The sequence below is a fragment of the Lacerta agilis genome, chromosome 12 (assembly GCF_009819535.1).
Source record: "Lacerta agilis isolate rLacAgi1 chromosome 12, rLacAgi1.pri, whole genome shotgun sequence".
Classification (NCBI taxonomy): domain Eukaryota; kingdom Metazoa; phylum Chordata; class Lepidosauria; order Squamata; family Lacertidae; genus Lacerta; species Lacerta agilis.
Genome location: NC_046323.1, coordinates 16,176,167 through 16,191,682, shown reverse-complemented (window position 1 = coordinate 16,191,682; position 15,516 = coordinate 16,176,167). Strand labels below are relative to the sequence as shown.

General features: G+C 45.5%; 1 protein-coding gene across 2 annotated transcripts in view; it reads left to right on the top strand.

The window, feature by feature from the left end:
* The first annotated feature begins 1,641 nt into the window (after window positions 1–1,641).
* The window catches only part of LRRC3B (leucine rich repeat containing 3B), a 53,247-nt gene continuing 39,372 nt past the window's right edge, over window positions 1,642–15,516 (top strand). Inside the window, exon 1 of one of the 2 annotated variants that reach the window (XM_033165653.1) lies at window positions 1,642–1,720. The gene's annotated coding sequence lies outside the window, so the exon portion shown is untranslated. Of the gene's footprint in view, window positions 1,721–3,587; window positions 3,812–15,516 lie in introns of those variants that run through there. The other variant, XM_033165654.1, reaches the window with a different exon arrangement.

Genomic DNA, 15,516 nt, shown 5'->3' with positions numbered 1-15,516 from the left:
CAGAATGCTATTTTGCCTAGCACAGCAGGATAGGACGTTGATATATAAAATGTATTTACCAAAAATAAAAATTATATTGAACGCTACAGATAACTGGTGAACTGCCTTAGCCTACATTATGTTTGATTTCTCCCTGCAATGATCAATATCATACTCTTGAACTGTACTCAAATACAGTAATTATGTTCCCAGCACGATAATTGGTTCCTGGGCAGTAGGCTACAATATTTGTTACTTGTAGTGCAGCTTGTCTTCAAAAAAGCTACCCTTTTGATTAATAAAAAAACCAACCATTTTGCTTTGAAACTGAATCCAGCAGTTTACCTTTGAGAATTCCCTTAAGTCTTAAAATTCCGAGGATGCTAGTGTCTAGAAGCTACAGCGATCTGAAGGTACAGCAAAAATCTAAAGGTTATGACATCTAAATATCTTAAGCGCTCAAGTAGCTGCTGTTTGCACTTTGATTGAATTGATTTTTGCGCCCACTTTCATTGTCCTTTTAATTAGTACTGTAATATTTTGTTCTTTTGTGAGGTGGGTGCCAACTTGAATAAAATATTGGGGGCCCCAGGCAAGCCCTGCCCTGCATCCTAATTGATCACGTGACATGCTAAGAATCCTGGGAACTGTGGTTTGCCAAAGTTGCTGGGAACTGCAGCTGTTTGAGGGGCAGACTACACTTCCCACAATTCTTTTGGGGTGAAGCCATCTGATTTCAAGGGACGGTGTGAATGTGACCCATAGGAGTCAACTCCTAGGGGTTGAGATCCCTTCACCCCAATAAAATATTTGAGCCCCCCCCCCCAAGTTGATGGGCATTTTCATTCAAATATGATTTAAATGTGTGGCATGGTTGTGATTAGTGTCTTTTTTGGGACCTTTTTGTTTGTGCGGCTTTTCCATTTTTGTGACTGTAACTTGTTCTTCGTTTTATGGGACTCACTTGTGACTTTGTTTTTATGACTTGTTTTTGTGACTCTGTGGAACCCAGTACCGCTACTGATTGAGATTGATTGTGTGACTGCAGAAATGGATAAAAGCCCGCCCCCCCATCCAAACAACATCAGTGCACGTAAGGGGGGGGGGAATAATTTTAATTTTTAATCATCTACAATACTGTCATACCTATTTTATAGTACAGTACATTGATTATTGCTTTCATTTTATGGATCAATGGTCTCCTTAGATAGTAAAATTCATGTTAAATTGCTGTTTTAGGGGTTGTTTTTTTAAAGACTGGAACTGATTAATCCATTCTGCATTACTTTCTATGGGAAAGCGCGCCTTGGTTTTGGAACGCTTTGGTTTTGGAACGGACTTCCAGAACGGATTAAGTTTGGGAACCAAGGTACCACTGTATCTGAAAAGTCTAAATAAAAAATGAATTACATGCATACATACATACATACATACATACGCTTAAGGTAATAATGCTATGCAGAAGCGCAGGGGGACTTTAGACCCTATTTGTCCTAGAAATGCTGACCCCCCGACCCGGGCCTTATACCCCCCCCCCTTAAGCCCTTCCTCTAGCCCTCCCTCCTGGCGGGTTTTTGGTTTTCAGCCTCGGGGCTGCTCCTTTGGCCAGGCAGAAGCGAGCGGGTCCGTCCTCGAGTAGCCATTTCTTCCCTCTGTAAGAAAGGGAGAGAAAAAAAGCGCCCACTCCTTCTCTTCTGCTTATATGGTCAGGCGGGCAGGAGCAAGACTTGGGCAAAGGAAGGTAAGCCGCCGCCGCCGCCGCCGCCTGTTGCATTTCCTGCCAGGAATTGGCGCTCGCTCGCCCAGGGAAGGGCTGGTACGGTCGGGGTGCTGGGGGCCTGACAGCTCCGAATGCATTATATAGACAAGCGGATTGGGATTCGTGGCAGGCAAGGATTCAACGGCGTCGTTGCCTAGGCGTCGGCGTCCCGTCCCCCCCCCCCCCCAGCACCGCAACAACACGGCTTTTAAAGTTGATAAAAATGGGAAAGCGTGGAGGGAAGCTTCAGGCGCAGTGTGCTTGTGTATGATGTGCGCGGATTCAATCCGGTGCCCAAAGGATTGCGCACGAGGCACCACCACGGAACCGAACTCCCATCCGGTGGCAAATCCCTCCCCCCCCAAAAAAAATCAAAACCCCATTTCCTTCCCGCTTTCCTCCACTCCCACCCCCTAACAACTCCCGTTTTCAAACCGGAATGGATCTGCGCATATACTATTTCTGAGCCTCGATAGATAAAAAGCTGCATCATTGGGAAATGAGGCTGCTAAATACACATATTTTTAAAAAAGAAAAAAAAAAGATTGCGGCAGAGTGGCTGGTACCGATTCCATAGTTCGGTGGGAAGCACCTAGTATTTTCTACGGGGATCTACAACCAGAGGGGACCGTGGGGTGGGGTGGAGGGGTGTCCTTGAATGACAAGGCTGCAAGTGCAACAGGACAGAGCAGGAGTTTGTTGTGGGGGGGGGGGGTGTCTGCCTTAGCAGGTGCAGATCGAAAAAGGAAGAAGGTAGGACGCCCAATCCCAGCAGCAAGTCTCTTTACTTCCGAGGAGATCCTTACAACCCCCCCCCCCCTTTCGCCTCCCACCGGGTGCTTGGAATTAAAACGGAGCTGCCCAGATTGAGTAAGAGGAGTGTAAATCAGGAGTAACCGCGGAGTACATGGCAGAGGACGTGTTCTCGGTGAAGAGAGAGCGGCCGATCGGAGGACGGGTCATCATGGATTGACATGCCAGGGTGCAAGAGAAGAGATCGCGGCCCGAGATCGCAAACCCTTTCCCGGGCTGCTGGAGGAGGGGACGGAGGAGGAGAGGGACCTGGAGAGATCAGGTGCCCATTCAGGAAGCAGCATAACGGCCTCGCCTCTTTCGCGCACAGGCTCCCCAGGAGCAGGGGAGGGCGGGGATCGCGCCAGACACCCGGAGTCCGTGACTCTCCGGCTGCACGTCCCAAGAAACTCTCGCGGCCGTGGAGCGGGGGAGGGGGGATCTGGACCGCCAAAAGCAAGTCATCTCCCCGATCGCTGTGGCTGCGCGTCGCCAAAGCGCCCTCCCGCTGCTGAAAGGCAAAAAGCCCCCATGGCTGGGGAGGGGGGCTGCCTTCCCAGTGTAGGAGCACCCCCCTCGATCTCCTAGGCGGCAGCACCTGTAGAGTACGAGGCGATCAAGTCCATTGCCTCTCCCCCCCCCCCCGCAACCTCCCCACGGCTCCGCAGAGCGAATCGAAGTCGTGCATGTGCCCGTGTCTCTTGCAAGGCGCTGCTTTTTTTTTTTTTTTTTGCCACGCCCGGGTTTGCAGGACGCTGCCGAGCTGCTGGTGCCGCCGCCGCCGCTCCTGCTGATCAGCATTCGGGGGGCGAGAGGGGAAAGCGATCGGGCGATCGGGACGTGCCCGCCGGCTGCCCACCGCCGCGCACCATGAGGCGAAGAGCGAGCGAGCAGCCGAGCCGAGCGGCGGGGAGCGCCTCGGGTTGCCTTGGGATTTTGCCACACTGAAAAAAAAGGCTGGGCAGCGTCGTGGTGGTGGCGGCGGTGGGGGAGACCCGAAACAAGCGGGGGAACCCTTTAATCCGGATCGGTTGCTACGGAGCGGACTCTCTCCGCCGGGATCGTGGGGAGGGAAGGCTCTCTCTCTCTCCCTCCAATGCCTCGCTTGCGTCGTCCCCGGGAAGGCGCGCAACAAATGGCAGCCAGGTCTGTGATCCGGGCTGCGGTAGCAGCAGCAGCGACTCCCAGGTGAGGGCGGCGCAAAGGCTCGGCAAGCTGCAGCTCTCCATGCCCGCCTGCGCCTCGCCTTCCACGCCGCCTGAGTCACCCCGCTGCACCCCGGTAAGGCGTTCGAATCCCCTGTCCCTCGGGTGGGGGGTTAGCAAAGAGCCCTCTCCCAACTTCACTTTCATACGCGGGGAGGGGGGGGTAAGGTGTGGTGTCTCTCCCCCCCCTTTTCTTGAAATTTGTGCAGTTCCCCTACTAACCCCCTTCTTCCCATGGTTCGTGACGCCTGTAGTAGAGGGGAAAGGGTGGGGAGTTTGTATCCTAAAGATCAGGAAAGGGTGGTATAGGGCATGCCCTGGCTGAGACACTGTGGTCGTGACCTTAAAACGTGGCACTTGGGAGAGGAATTCTATGGCTGTTGTGCATAGTAGATGTTCCCAGCAAGTGGGAACTGGCTCTCTCTGTGTGTATGCATTGCTATGTACATGTCTCAAACTCCCCACCCTTGGTGTATTGATTATATTGACACACAGTGTTAGAGAGCGAAGGTGTGCCAAATGAAATGTATGCTTTGGTCCAGTGTTTTGGTGAGCAAACTGGCAAACTAGGTAAGAAATAGGGCAATATAAAATAAAATTTGAAATGCCACGCAAGAGGTTGTGGGAACCTGTTTTAAAATACAAACAAAAGTATATTGATCCCACAAAAGGAAAACATTAAACCGAAAACTTGAGACAGAACAGATTCTGGTGATACTGTAACATTTCCATGCCTTGTGTGGCATATGTTGTGGCCTGTTGAGAACTCGAATCTTGGAAATCTGTTGTGATGGGATACAGAATGGTTTGCATGCTTAACTTTTGCTTTTGACTTCCATTACTGGACTGTAAATGACAGGTGTAAATAACTGTGTGGTTTGTTGACAAAGACCAGAATATATAACATAAGCTGTTTAAAAACTGACTCTCTCCTACTCCAGCCATTACCAGTACAGTATCAGTTTCTGATATTTCTGTATTGGGTCCAGTTTAGTGCAGCCAGAATAACTGGAGGAATGTTTGGATCAATTCTGCATTCCCTATTGCTTCAAATAATATTTGATAGCGAAATATGTGTTGAGATAAGTTTGTTGGTTTTTGTTTTGCTTACAGAATCCAAGATCATCTCTTAAAAGAGTAATGATATACTGTAAAGGGTGAAATCCAGGTTCTTAAATGTGAATAGGAACCTTCCATTGACCTCAAGAGGCTGTGGCTTCCACTCAAAATTAAAGTTGGATTTAGTCCTTCTGACCTCTGAAATCAATGAGTAATATTCTGTTTGTTTTCCAGCAGAAAAAAACACCAGCTACAGCCTAAATTTCCATTGCCTTTAAGTTGCTAAGAACTTCTGCCTCTCTGGAGACATTTAACATTTTGTGCTGTTTGGGCCTTGAGTGATCTATTTTCCGAGTGAGACTGCAGAAATCATAATTGTAGCTTTTTGATGTTGAGAAAGATGATTACTAGTAAGTAAGTCACATGTTGTGCCAGAAGGAGAAGGCAATGGAAATAAAGATTTAAGCATGTATTTGTCTGATGAGCTTCAATTCAAATGAAGTAAGGATATATTCAGACGAAGGTGGGATGGGTCAAGAGTTTCTCTTCATAGTGCTTTTAAAAAGACCTGAAATCTAACCTTAACTGCAAGAAATAAGTATAGATTCAGATGGTGAACTGTGATTTAAGATGGAGTAAAATAAAGATGGGTTAGAAGTTTGTAGTGCTTTAAATGGGGAGTTGGCTCAAAAGTGTTAAGTGTCTTGGGCCAGTTCGTATCTTTTGTGCTTGTCATTGTATATTGAACCGAACTCAGTAAGACGTGCATCTGAGTAGATCTGTCCCTGTCAAGCAAAAAGTTGGGGTATAAATAAATTAATAATGGTGATGATGATGATGATTATAAATTGCACTGCAAGTCGCTCAAATGGGAAGCATCTGAAACAGCTTTGGAAAGCAAGGCCATCTGTAATGGAGGGCTTGTTTATGTGATCATTTATTCTGGCATCACAAGCCATTAATTCACTTTAGCTCTTGGTTTGTTTACGCACTCAAGGGATGAACTGGAAGATAAAGTGAGTTGTGAAATCACATAGTCAGGAACTGTTGACTTCCTGCTCTTTTAACCCAGGACAAGCAATTGTATGAACAACAACAGGGTTGTTGTTTGTTCTGTGCAAACTCTGGTGGAATGTTTTGCTCTGTGCAAGCCCCATGATGGTGCATTAATAACCTGAAATTATTAGTGAGCGTGTATTGCTCATTAGCTCCATCAGCAACTAAGGATCCCAGGTTAACAGTCCTAAGCCAATACCCTCAAGAAGCTGAAGCTTTATTAGCATGTCATCAGCGATTTGAAGGTGAGCAGAAACCAAGTGAAAATTTCAGTCCTTTCTCATCTGAAGACAAAATAGTGGAAGCTACTGAAAAATTAAAGATGATCACATTTCCATTTGACACTAAAAAGGGTAGCATACTAATTCATATTTAATGTAGTTTGCCTACTTTTGCAATCACATAAGTCTGCTTTGCCTTATTTATGGGGAAATTTCCTTGGCCTTGATGAGTTTAGTTACTTGACCAAAAAATGAAGGATATAGCAACTTGCCATGCATATCAAAAAGATACTGGCTCAGTTTGCACATAACACTAAGTCAAACTTTGGCCTAGTGAGCAAACATGCTCTTGCACACTTGGAAAATTTCAACCACTTTGCTACTCCTATGTTGCTGCTGTTCCTGGAAGGAACTAAGCCATGGTTTGACTTAGCATGGCATGTAAACCCTGGGCTCGTAGTTTGTTTTCCCCAAACAAGAACAAACCTTGGCTATCATTTGTGGGTTGTTTGGAGCTCATTCATGCTATAAACCATAGTTTATAGCTCAAGATTATTTGTGAACAAGGCTAGTGTTTGAAAAAAATGAAGGCATGATCCAACCAAGTGAAGCATTTTTCAATCCCGTTGATTTTATTGGGAGAGTCAAACATATACTTGAATCATATGGGAAGTTAAAGTACATAGCTTTGTCAGGATTAGGCCCCTGGTGAGAAGCTGGTTTTGTTGTTGTTGTCAAACTGCAGTGTGGGGAAAGGGGAAGAATAACTCTATAGAGTTGTTAAATGCCATTTTTGAAATATTTGTGTATCCCTTTGTCTGATTTCATTGATTCTAGAGACCAGAACAAATAATAATATTTCCACATATTTCACTGGGCTTGGAGTTTTCTCCATAAAAAGAAAAGGGGGAAATGGTCGTATGAATTTCTAAAATGGTAGAGGGCCTACAGAATATCAATTGAATTCAATGAAGTTTCTAGAATTTCTAGCAAGTGATTTGAAAACTGTACAAGACAATTTCTAAAGCACTGGAATTTATTTAGCAAATGCATTTTGAAAGCTTTGGTAAGGCTTTTAAAACAGTTTTGTTAATAAGAAGTCATTTTGTTTAATCTGTTGAGGAAATAAGTTTATGTTCAGCTAATTGGGTGTTCTGGGGACCAGTTTAAAGCATTCATCACATTGATCCTTCATGGTTCTAAATCTTGTGGAGAACCTACACATGACCAGGCTCCCCTCTGCAGACATCTGCCTCTGAGTCAGGAAGGATGATGGCGAAGTGGTTGGGGGATCGAGCTGGCAGTCTCTTCCCCACTCTGTGATGGATTTAGAATGTCTGGTTAGAGCTGTCTCAATGGAGGAATGAAAACAGCAAACAGTAGTTCAAGTCTGATCATATTTATTTCGGAGCAGACAGCTGTTGCTTCATGGGCATTATAATTTGGCTCTGTACAGTGTGTGTCAGCAAGAGGTAGGGCCTCATAGACATTTATTTCTGTGTAGATAAATGTGCTTCCTCTTAACGAAAACAGGGCTCTCCTTAGGCAACCACTTACCAATGAGGCCCCTGTTACAGAGTTCCGTATAACTCGGTGATTTAAGCTTTGCATGTTCACGACGATGCAACATTAACTGAAACATTTTATGCTTGAAAAATACATAGGGTTGGATCCCTAAGTTAGTTGCACTTAGTTCCCAATGACACCAACGCTCAAATAATCATCATACATGGGAATTACTTCCAGGTAAGCGGGAAAGGATTGCCCGGGTATAGAATTTCAGCCTTTTGTCTGGGCGCAACCTATTGCTCCTGGGGGTGCAATTTTGCTGAATCATTGGGAACCGTTTTGCTGATGCTGGTGGATTTCAGTGGATCCAGACTTTTCAGCTATGCCATTCGTCACATTTAGTTACAATAGCAACAAGATATAAACCCTGGTTCACCCTCCCCAGCACTGTAGCCACCTGTTTTGGGAGGAAGCCACTGATTTCCAGTCATCCTCCCTCCCATTATCCCACCGGTGAAAAGTCCTGTCAGAGCTGACAGCACCATCTGTTTGGCAGGGAAGACCCCTGCACACAGTGGCACGTGTACAAACTTTGAATTGCTCCTCCCCCTATATTCAGAGAAAGTACACACAGAGAATAAATTAAAATACTACTGAGGGTTGGTCATTTGTGACTCTCTCTCTCTGTGTGTGTGTATTTACCTACAAATAAAAGTTGATGTTAAAATACTGCTGCAAAGCTTGGACAAGTACAAACAGCTCTTGACAAACACAACTGGGACCTGCTTTTGTTCAGGGAAATTCTTTGTTCACCCAGTCCTTACTGAAATATATCTTAAGATGCATCCTGTTTGAATTTAAGCTTTCAGTTATTTGTGAACATTAGCCGACGTGAAAAGCATATTTTTCCTGATCACATTTGCTGATACAGTATTTGATTCCAGGTCTTGATTTAGAGAGTTGTCAAGCCAAAAGCTCGTTATCATCAATGACTAAGGGGGGGGGGAAGCTCCTTATGCCAGTGCTCAGAGCATACAATGGTTGTTTCTAATTATGGCCAGTGCAATTCTGTGGGCTGAGCAGTACCACAGGGGTCTGTATTTGGTTGAACAGGGACAGCATTGGAATGATAGGGTGGGACCTCATATTTTTGGCTTCTCCCTCTCCAGAAGGATAACATTTCCATTCTTCACATTATGATGGCTCTGTGTCATGAGTACGATTGTGAAGGCATGTCTCATTCATAGAAAATAGGAAAGTGCCTTATGCTTAGTCACCCATTGGTCCATTTTGCTCCAGGACACCAGGTATCTTCAACCTTTCCAGACCCACTTTTAACCCAAGCATGCATTTGGGGACCCATTTCTTAATCTTTGCATGGTGGCAGTGCTTCCATTTCAACTCGCTTAGTGGGTCCCAACCCACCAGTTGAAAACCAGTGGTCTACACTGTTCGGCAGTGGCTTTCTAGGATTCCAGTGTGGAATCTTTCCCAGGCTCCCTGGAGATGCTGGGGATGAAAGTTGAGACCTTCTGCATGCAAAGCAGATGCTGTGCTGCTGTGCTACATTCCCCCCCCCACGGAGTGATCACAACTCCAGAGGCGGATTTAGGCCAGCACGGCCAGTTACCCCACACCCTACCCCTAGCCTAGTAAGCAGGAAGGAGGCATGAGGGCTCTGACAGGGTCCTAGAGTCCTCCTGCCTCCACCCCAAAGCTTTCCCAGCTTTGGGAAGGAGGCAGGAGGGCTCTAGGATGCTGCCAAAGCCTCACGCCTCCTTCCCAAAGTCCACTTCCCTTACCTGACTTTGGGAAGGCACCCCAAGGGCTATGGGGCGTGTGTATCAAATTTTGGCCTTGCACAGGACACTGTATTACCAAGACCTGCCCCTGACAACTCCAAACCATTGAGTCTCCCTACCAAGGGAGTAGTGGGCAAAATGACATCTACCATTACTCGTTCTACTTTCAGGATAGAGATTATTTGAAAGGGTAAAGGGGGGGTGCACAAAAGATGGGCAAAAGGAGGATTAAGCAGATGCTTGGCTAGGTAATAAGAAAGGGGGAGAAATATGGCATTTATGTATTGTGGCTAAGAAGTCACAGTTAGCAATCAGAGGACTAGCTATCATTGTTAAGTACCTTTCCCTTGGGGTCCTGTGCTTGCAGTCAGTTGTTTTGCTTAATTATCCTTCCTTAGATCTGGCCCCAGGTAGGCTTCCTTCTGCTAAAATCAAGTAAAAAAGGAACAGCCACGAGCAGTATTCTGGCAACAGGAGAGTGATATTTGAAGATTTCAGAGCAGTGGCTGGAATATTCAAAGCCGCAGAACTAGCAAATGAAAGACGGGAGAATCTGTGTCACAACGGTAGATAAGAGTTCCCCATCAGAGCCAAGAGACCTGTTTTCCCAAATATTGGGTTTATTAGAAATTGGAAGCACAACCTTATGAGATATTACTCTTTTTTTTCTTATTCTTTTTTTACTGCTCTGTGGTGCACTGCTTTGGAGACCCTAGTACGCACATTCATTTTTCTTTTTATTGAAGGAGAAATTCCAGACAACAGGGTAACAAGAAAGCGTCAAAGCGTTTCTGACTTTCTGGAGTCCGCTAGCCAAGGAAGAGGAGAATTCAACCTGCTTTTGTGCCTTGGTTTCTGCCTTTAGTGCCCAGGCTTAGCTCTGGAGCTTGTGGAGCAAGCACCTCTGTGCCTACACAACTTATCAGTTTTTATGCACTTGTAATTAAAGTGCAAAGCTTCTGGGTCAAAGGCTGTGGCTTCTAGGCAGACTTGTGCCCCAACACTTAAAAAGGAAAGGAAAGAAAGACCTTAAACGCCAATGTGAATGTTACAAGATGTATTCCTGTTGCACTGCGCTTCTTAACAGATGGCTTACCCTTCGGTCACGCTGTGGCAGAATGACGGAATGTTCTGCTATTGTGGATCAAGTCATCTTGCTGCTGGCTGGTGGTCACCCAGCCCAGAGAGCAGCATGTGTATTTTTAACAGTGACATAGAACACAGCCACGTTTTGTGTAATTTATGTATGTTTATTGAGGACAGCCGCAGAGGGCAGAGACTTTTGCAGCAAACGGGAGGCCCTGGGGTTGCAAACCACAAGGTACACAACAATAGGTGGGTAGGCAGGAGAGGGACCATGTGGTTTAAATGTTGCTTCTCCGTGTATCAAATTTTGGCCTTGCAAACGTGGAAAGCTTGTAAAATGTAAGGACCCACCAAACTGTTACCACCCTTGCTTTAACATGTGTTACTCTCTATTGGACTATGGCTCTGTGTTCAGGGATGAAGCCCTTACGGAAAACAAAACCAAAAAACGGGAGGAGGGGGGAGGATTTAGTGTAAATGTTCTAGGGGAATTATTTTCCACTGCAACCTTGGTTCTGTTCTGCTGGAAGACAGGCTGCTTATATCAGGCATTGCTGGCCCAAATATTAACACATTTTCCAAACACACAGGAGTGCAGTACAAGTAACTTCGGGTTGTTTAGTCAAGGTAGTGGCGTTCCCTTGTAAAGGACCGACTGAGATGACATCAGAGCTTTTCTAGAAATGAACTCTTGGAAAAGGACTTCGCTGTGAGTCCTAGAAGACCTGTTCCCTGCTTTGCAGGCCTTTTCCCATCTGGCCTGGGAAGGCAGCCTTGACTGATTCCAGCTACAAAAGCAGAGACTGCTGAACAGAGTCTCGAGCTGGGGTTTTGTTAGGAGTGGGTTTGTTGCTGTTGCTGGTGTTAATTTTTTTTTTTGTATTTTTTTTTTTAGATCTTATGTTTTATGTGGAAACGGTTTGGTTGTGTACTTCTGATATTTTGTTTATTGTTAATGACTGCTTTTGCTATGTATGTAATTATGTAATTGTTTATATGTTGTAAGCTGCCTTGAGCATGGTTTTAACTTTGGAAAAGCATCATCATCATCATCATCAGGGCTTTTTTTCCCAGCTGGAGCTTACTGGAGCTCTTCTCTGGCACCTCTCATGTGGGTATCATTGCCATTCTATGAGAACAAGGGATAAGTTCATGGTGAGCTCTGGCACCTCTTTTTCTAGAAAAATAGCACTGATTATAAAAAATGTATTATTGATATGGCATACAAATGGCATGATTGATTGATTGATTGATTGGTTATTGGGAGAGAATAGCAAAATTCCAGTTTGATAGTTTACTGTAGATAGTTGAAACAAAATCAAGAATTCTTTCCAGTAGCACCTTAGAGACCAACTGAGTTTGTTCCTGGTACTCAGTTGGTCTCTAAGGTGCTACTGGAAAGAATTCTTGATTTTGTTTTGACTATGGCAGACCAACACGGCTACCCACCTGTAACTGTAGATAGTTGACTATGGAGGCTGTTTGGCGATAGGAGGGGAAGAAAAGAAGAAGTGATGCTGTATTTAGCAACAGAGGCTACAGTGGGAAACTGGATTGCATAGAAACTGAAAATCCATCGAGAGAAAATGAGGGTTGTACCTTTCCTTCCATATCCGTTCTTAACCTGAAACTGTTCTTAACCTGAAGCACCACTTTAGCTAATGGGGCCTCCCGCTGCCACTGCTGCGTGATTTCTGTTCTCATCCCGAAGCAAAGTTCTTAACCCGAGGTACTATTTCTGGGTTAGCAGAGTCTGTAACCTGAAGCATCTGTAACCCGATGTACCACTGTATTCATATTAGGCTAAGCTCCAAAAGAGAAAGTAAAAAGAGGAGACTGTTGTTGGCTCTGGCAAGGCTTTCCTGGACGGAGTCTGCTGGAATGGGAGTGCAGAAAAAGAGCCCCAAAGCCAGGACTCCTGATTAAGCCAAGCTGAGTTCATTCCAGCAAGATCCTTTTGTGGGAACACCTGGACTTCAAGGTTTCGGAGATGAAAGAGCAGGCACCCATCAAAGAAATATAAAACTGCTTCTGAAATCAAATCACTTGTGCTGCCTTGTAGGGTTTCTCTGGGGAATATCTAAGGGGAATCTTGGGGTCTGAGACCCAACTATAGCCTTTGATGACAAAGACTCACCAAAGAGTAGGGCCGTGTTGATTTCTAAGTACAGAAAGGGGAGGTGATGGTCTTCTTCCTGCTTAACAGAGGGAGGATCTAGGCTTTAGGTGGAGTTAAGTTAAAGTACTTACTACAAAACAAACTAGAGATTTCAGGGCTCTTCATAGCTAATCAATAGGTGATAAAGTGTGGCTTTTACTAGATTAGGAACTGGAGGAATGCTAGTCATTAAGCATTTCAGGATGTCTCCTGCTAATCTTTGCTTGTTTCTTAAGTATCTTCTTTAGCTTATGCTTCACAAAGTGATCCTAGGTTTGGCTGCAACATAATTGAAACATTTATTTCTTTATTTATTTCTACCCCGCCCATCTGGCTGGGTTTCCCCAGCTACTCTGGGCGGCTTTCAACAGAACATTCATTGAAAACAGAATAAAACTTCAAACATTTAAAACTTCCCTAAACAATTTTAAGTTAAATGCAGGTTAAAAACACAACATTTAAAGTTCATCCATACAAACACCCAGAATCGTGGCAGAAGCCAGTGAAACAGATTGGGCATTTGGGCAACAGGAAAAGACCTAAGTGTTGACTCCACTCATGTTTCTAGGTATGGGGAGAGAATTCCTTAGTCAGGATGCCACCACAGAGTAAACCCTACAGTGTGACACCGCCTGGTGTATATCCACCGCGGTAGGGCAAAGCAAAGGACCTGGGAAGGCGGATACCGGGAGATGTGTTCCTTCGTATATCTGGATCCTAACTTGTTTATCAGTATCTTAAATGAATAGGACGCCATCTTTCGGAATCAGTGTCATGATCCCTGCTAACTCCTCCGGTCAACATTCTGCCAGCTGTGTTCTCCAATAACTGGAGCTTCCAGACCATTTTCAGTGTGTAAGGATGCATCTTAGTAAGCCAAGCGGATGAATTAACCCAACATATGCAGAGGGAGCAGCAGGGTGGGCCCTGCTGGGGTTACCCCTTGCCTGCCCCCCATCTGCGCCTGCTCACCGTGGGCCTGAGTTGCTCTGCTGCCTTTGCTTAGGCAGGGCGGGGATCCCTGTGGAAACCAGCGCCTGCATGGGGGGACCTGGTTGTGCCCCCTCAGAATTCTGCACCCTGGGCTATGGTCCCCCTGTCCCCCCACACTATATTGCTGAATAAATGCGCCCATTGTTCTGCCCCAATTTTGACACTGGCTCTTTCCATCACTAGCATGTGGTCCCTACAAGGTTTGCCCTCAGTCTGAACAATGTTTCCTACTCGTGTGTTGCACGTTCCGTTTTTGGAAACTAGTTGTGGGGAGGAGGGGATCCTGTCTGACTCGGACATATACTGGGACAAAAGTAATGCATTTGTATTATATATTTCTTGGCACTGAATATTAACAATATATTGTCTCGTTTTTTAAATAAGCATTAGCTTGCTCTTACTGCTAAAACAAAATAAAACCAAATTCTTGGGTGTTATTAATTCTCTAGCAGACATTACATGGGAACACTATTTTTTTAAGGGTATGGATTTTCAGTGCTAGATGTGCATTACATCATCTCTGTAATTCTGGTAACAAGAATTGGAAGGCCAAAATTTGCAGCTCCATTTGACAGATAGTAAAAGTAAGAGGAGAAGTGGAGGTGTTGAGTCTGTAGCTGAACAGAGTTTTAAATGGCTGTGGGGGAGGGCATAGACCTAAAGCTCATGCTGTAAAGCACCACAAAGTAGATTACTCGGGATTAACGAATAATTGTTCACACTTAATTGCATGTAGATTGTACAGTATGGTGTACATTATCTGAAATGTCAACCTGGAATGGTTGTCTGGCCTTTGAATATGGTTGCTTTGTTTGGCGAAGATGAGCTGATGTTGTGAGGGAAAAGGTTGGCCTTCGTTTTCTTATAATTAATTCAACCATTCTTCCCAATAAATGTGTAGGCCCTTCTTTGTAGCAATCTGTGATGTGGCCAGACAGGATGCCAGGCTAGACGGAAGAAGAAGAGTTTGGATTTGATATCCTGCTTTTCACTACCCGAAGGAGTCTCAAAGCGGCTAACATTCTCCTTTCCCTTCCTCCCCCACAACAAACACTCTGTGAGGTGAGTGGGGCTGAGAGACTTCAGAGAAGTGTGACTAGCCCAAGGTCACCCAGTAGCTGCATGTGGAGGAGCGGAGACGCGAACCCGGTTCACCAGATTATGAGTCTACCACTCTTAACGACAACACCACACTGGCCTGATCTGTTCTTATTTAGAATTGCACACTGGAACCAAAAAGATCCAGCTTTTAGAACTGTAGAAACCTTTTGTGTGGACAGACGGAGTCCCCCAAACCCTAGGCGAACCCTGAGCAGAATAATGACACAAGACAACATGCTATGGGATTAAAATTGGCCACAACTTTATTAAGATTCAGATGTAGGGAGACCTTGGCTAAGGCATTGGGCATTTATCCTTCCCAGCCCCCAGCCGGGGATCTGGGAAACTTCAGGGTTATCCAGAATATTTGGGGATTGGACTGGCTCTGGAGAACATATGTTCAAGCAGAGAGCCCCCCCCCCGTTCGCCGCCACTGGTGGGGGAGGGCAATGACAACCTCTTGGTGTACGGCCAATGCTTCCCCTCAACACCCCATTAATGGGAACCCTGATATCACCGCCACTCCGGGGGCGTGGGGTCACCGCCCCATGCCCCCCCCCCATTTAGGAAGATGACTAAAGGATTCTGCCCAAGGCCTGAAACTGCCAAAGTTGTGATGTTTTGCTACGGGAAAGGCAAAACCTGCCAATGCAGGGAAATTCCTTTCCAGCCCTTCAACAGCGGCCTTGACATAGCAGCGTCTGCATACCTGTGGAAAAAGAGGTTAACCTGCAAAATTAAGCGTTAATTGAGGGAGTGGAGGGTGGGAGAAGCTCTGGAGCCCGACTGCTGTTTC